General features: G+C 37.0%; 1 pseudogene; it reads right to left on the bottom strand.

Moving 5' to 3' along the window:
• Positions 1-349: 349 nt before the first annotated feature.
• On the bottom strand, positions 350-1,076 carry LOC119246753 (60S ribosomal protein L7-like; annotated as a pseudogene).
• Positions 1,077-5,279: the final 4,203 nt, after the last annotated feature.

The following is a 5,279-nucleotide window of genomic DNA, read 5'->3' as shown; positions in this document are numbered from 1 at the left end:
CTCTGTTTAGCTCTAGTTAATGTCTATATCAAAACAAGCTGAGCTTTCCAAATGTTTCAACTTTCCAAGCATTTGTTCATAGGGGAGAGGTAAGGCAATGGAGAGAGGGGTGGGGGGAGAGAGGAGGTTTCCTGTTGGATATACATGCTGATATTTTTATACAACAGCAGGAAGAGTCATGAAGGATAAAGGCTACCATTCAATAGTATGTGTGTTTCGTACCATGCATGGATAAGTAATGCTGTTTTAGAAGTACTGAATTTAGTCCTCCTTAATGTAATTTTTTTCCAATTTGAAAGCAGTTACTGATTATAAGCTGACCAGATTACAACAACAATCATGATAGATACCTTAGTTCATCCTTTTAATAAGCCTGTTGATCTGTTTTTCCTTGTTGCAGTATCTCCTCCACCTTCTACAAAATGGATGGTTTTCTTCATTCCACCTTGTGGAGAAGATAATTTGAAGGGCCATTGGAAACTATTTACCTCTTTGAAGTGTTTTCTAGCACTGTAGATTTCATGAATCAGATCCTCCCATATTTACCAATAGATCTAGCAATCAGTGTATTACCTGTTAGGGCAATTTGCTGCTTGTTGATTTTGCCATGACCACACTTGTAGATCAATTCATTTACTGACTTAAGGCTTGGATCCCCCCATGCAATATATGGTTCTGCAATCCTCAGCATGATAATTGAAGCTTTATTGAACTTAACAAAGGTGCATTGAATATCTGGTTAAGGTGAAGAAGCTGTAACACCTTTGGGACCTTTGGGCTCATACCATTGATAGCTCTGACCTTGATGACAAATGCCAATTAGGGACTCACACATTCATAGAAGTTCCCAGCTCTTCTTGCCATCCTAATCATTCCAATCTCAGTTCTGTACATCTGTCTACATTCCTTGTAATAGTGCTTTCATAAATAAGCTTCCTCCTTCTCTTTCGTAGCATCTTTTGGGCAAATTGCTTGCTCAGGTGCTTGCTCTTCAGCTCTGGAAATTAATTCGCTTTTTGCTTATAGGTCTCTAGCATAGCAGGGACCTTCTTTTTCTTTTTGTCTGCACCCTCCATGTTTCTAGCTGGGAAAAGAAGAAGTTTACTCTAATTTGGGACTACATTCAGGGATAACTGTTGATTGTAGTAGATTGAGGTGAATTTTAGAAAATGCTAGAGAGCAAGATCTTGAAATAGGCTTTTGTAATTAGATACTTTTTCTTGATATATTTAATCTTTAGTGTATGACTGAGGATAAGGCGATAATATGATGTAATGTACTGTCCCTTCCCTTCCATTTTATTCCCTTTCATTTCATTTTTAAATGCTGATTGGAACTCCAAAATTGATTTCCCATCTCACTATAAACCCTGACCAGCAGTGTGAAAAATACTGGACTAGACGACTAGTAATAACAGATTTCTGATGTGGGTTTCCCAACTTATTCTTTAGGATTTATCTAGATTTCTGTTTCTTTTCAAATACTGGCACTACCAATTCTATGAACTCTACATAGAATTTCACTATACTACCTTTCAATCTCAGCTCAACTGAGTTTCTGCTTATAACTCAGAACTCAAGATGGGTCATAACTTTAAATAGAATAATACTGATTAAATATTTAGTAAGGTCATAAGTCTAAATTACATACAACTTTGAGAGGGGCAAGAGTGGAAATCTGGTTCCAGCTATGCAATTCGAGACTCCTGTCACATGAAAGGCATATTTGTTGATCTATGAAGTTATTACCATAAATGTAATTAAAGCAAAATCCTTATTTAAAAATCTTCAGAAAGCAGATTATGGTGGAATATTTTAAATAACAGACTAAATGTTCTGCCTGATATATATTTATAAGCTAAATTTCTAATTCTGTCATGCCTATTGTATCAATTATATGTGTGTGCTATATAACTAGCATTCATATAGATATATATTGATCACTGAAAAATAGTAATTAAATGATGGCTATGATTCATTAAGTATCATTTATGTAACATACCTACAAATATAAGAAATTCTAACAACAAGCTGTATAGTCTCCTTTCCATTCATACTTGATACAACAGTACATCAGAGATGTTAGAAATTCACAACTAGTGTCAGGAGTCAGGGTTTGCTTTGAGGTATATTTAATTTTGAAACCTAAAATCTTTCTATTCATGCTCTTTCTCTAGTATAGGAATGGGATGTTGAAGATCAATAAAAAATAAGTTGATCTCTTAAGGCACTGTGGTAAACCACTTCCAAAATTCTATTTGCATTTATATATTCTCACAGTAAATATTATAAAACAGGTTTGCTGCATGTCAACTCTCTCCATCCATGCCTAACTTCAGATCCCTCTCTTTCAAAGTAAAAGTCATATTATCTGCCTTGTTCAGAATCCTATCCAGCTCCAATTTTATTAATAGAGAGTTACATTAAGAACTGAATCTAAGAGAGAGAGTTTCTGCAAAATCCACTGTTGTTCCCTTGTACAAATAGGTGACTCATAATAAGTGAAAATGGGAGGCTGAATAAATGTAGCTGAGCCTCGGTTATATTTTGGCCTCAAGTGAAAACATCATGATGAAGCAATGTAAAGGAAGAAATGATCTCGGAGGGACAGACTGCCATGGGCAGATTTCCTGTTCAACTACTGAAGCTCAAACTTCAGGGCCCCTAATTTGAGTAGGGCCAAGATACATTATTTTTCTTAAAGAGTACCCCCCCAACCCAATTATGTAAATTTCATGTTCTGTAACTCTCCTAGGAAATTTGGATGAGCTACAGCTATCCCTGGCTCAAATACATGTTCAACATCAAGAAAAAGAATAACAAGGGACTTAATGTAGAAACATAAAAGGAACAAGAAAGAGCAAAATAACAGAGTTTATAAGAAAAGGAAAGTTTTGGGGTAATCAGGACATTTCTTGGTACTATTAAGTGGAGCCAATGAACATGGGATTAGTGACTAAAGATATACTTGGCTTCTCTTTTCACTTGGGGTCATTCTTTGTCAATAAAACTCCCATATCAACCCTCAGCACAACAGACTTCAAGTATATTTAGCTTCAATTTGTTACTAAAAAGTGTGCAAGAACCCTTAAACAAGAAACATGTCCCAAAGCCAAAACTCAGTGTGTGAATCCGGGACACAATGTAAGTAAATAACAAAGCAGAACATATCAGGTAATGTTAGAAAATAGTCTTCATTGGAAAAATCCAGAACCTTGTGATCTCCAGTAAACAAAATGTTGACTCATCTTAGTCCTAAAATGCATTGTTTGTTTCCTTTTCTTCTTTTCCCTATGTACAAAATTGCAATAGGGCCTCCCCGGTGGCGCAGCGGTTGAGCACTGGGTTGCGAAACTGCCTGCGGGCTCTGCAGCGCCTGTTCGATCCCCGGCTGCTCCCCGGCCACCAGAGGAGGGTCCCACATGGCGTGCAAACTTCCCCTGCCGCCCGCTGCTCCCCTCAGCAGTGTACTTCAGTCCTTCTGCCTGGTCTGCTCCCCGCTCTGGCTCTGGCGAATTCTCTCACCCTCCCGTGCTTCTGACTGTACCCAGTGCTTGGATAGATAGATAGATAGATAGATAGATAGATAGATAGATAGATAGATAGATAGATAGATAGATAGATAGATAGATAGATAGATCTTTAAAAAAAATAAAATTGCAATAACTGAAAATAAAGAATCAGCAGAATGATTGCCTTTTGCCTAAGCCTATTCTATTATCTTATTCTGGCTTATGATAATATATTGGCTCTTTGTTATTTTTCTATGATCTTAGTTTATTTCCATGCACATGTTATCACTCTGCTGTAGCTGTATCTCTCTCCAGTTTCATCAAATCTTGCAAGTCTTTGAAAAAGTGACCAATAGAAATACATAGATCTGCAATTTATAATATTTAACTTACAAAAATAAAGGTCCTTTCTCAACTGAAAATTTTATAAGCACCTTGGATACTTAAATAATCACTATCAAAGCAGGAGAGAGAAAGACTAGATTCGGGGAGGAATTCAAATATTAGGAATAGATTTACCAGAATAGAAAAGAAAACAAGTCATAAGTTACCTTCTTATCTTTATGAAACATAAAGGATTTGCAAGAATGGAAGAATTTGAGCATATCAAAGTGAAATTTAATTTCACTCAAATTTGCAGCAAGTTCTTAGAACAAATGCATATAAATGGAGCGATTAGAGAGACCTTGAAGTATTTCTCTGAAAGGGGAGCGTGTTTACTAAGTGTGGGGGAATAGTGAAAAATATGTATGATGATCAGAAGCATAGGTTCTGGTAGAAAATATCTAGATACTCACCACGCCTATTCCCACTTCTCAGGCATACTACTAAAACTAGATTCTTCAGCCTCTTTGATTCAGTCTGGAGCCAAATGACAAATTCTTGCCAATAGAAAGCAGGTTGCAATCGTATGCTATTTCTGACTGAGGCTTTTTAAAATGAATGTGATTCATGTTCATTCTCCACACTTTCCACTGACTGGATGATGGTGTAATGGAAATGTTGAAACCATTTGCTGAGGAGGTAGTTACACACCATTAAAGGAGTTTGGAGACACTCATCCCGCCATCACCCTTGCAGAAGAGGCAAATAACCAGGCTTTGTATGAGTGAGAATTAAACTGTTATTGTGTTAAACCCCTCAGATTTGTTTGTGACAAAAAGTACTGTAAACTACGCAGACTATGTAAAATAATAATGTGGCACCCACAACATATTAAGTGTTCTTCCTTGGCTGGCTCTCAGTCCCTAACAAGCAAGCTGTCACAACTTATTTGGAGACTAGCAGAGGCACTTGCCTATTCATATATCCTGGACTTCCCCTTCAAAAAAAAAAAAAAAGTTTCTCTTGCTGGGAAGGTGAAACAAGTTCAGTAAGTTTGCTACTTCATAAAAAGGAATTGATTGTTCCACACCAGCTGTTGTAGGAAACAAATGGCAAATGTTAAAAAAGAGGGGAGATTGAGGAAGAGACTCGAAATGTCACTAGAGTGGACATCCGCTCAAGGAAGTGTAAGTTCAGGTGTTAATTCACCTGATGCCTTAAATTCACTGCCCTCTATTAACTTTTCAACCCACTGAAACCGTGCTTTCTTTTGAGCATTTACTTAACTCTGTTCTTACTGCTGTAATCAGTGATTTCTAATTGGCAGGCCCTCATGGCACTTCGCAATCTTTATTCAATTTGTCCTCTCTGCTAAGAATTCCTTTCATCTCTCTTCTTTCCTTTATTTCATTTGTTCCAGGTTTTTGCTCATTTCTCAGAGCTC

Source organism: Talpa occidentalis, unplaced genomic scaffold (genome assembly GCF_014898055.3).
Source record: "Talpa occidentalis isolate TD23 unplaced genomic scaffold, MPIMG_talOcc4v2.1 talOcc4.15, whole genome shotgun sequence".
NCBI lineage: Eukaryota > Metazoa > Chordata > Mammalia > Eulipotyphla > Talpidae > Talpa > Talpa occidentalis.
This window is presented reverse-complemented; position numbering and strand designations above follow the sequence as displayed.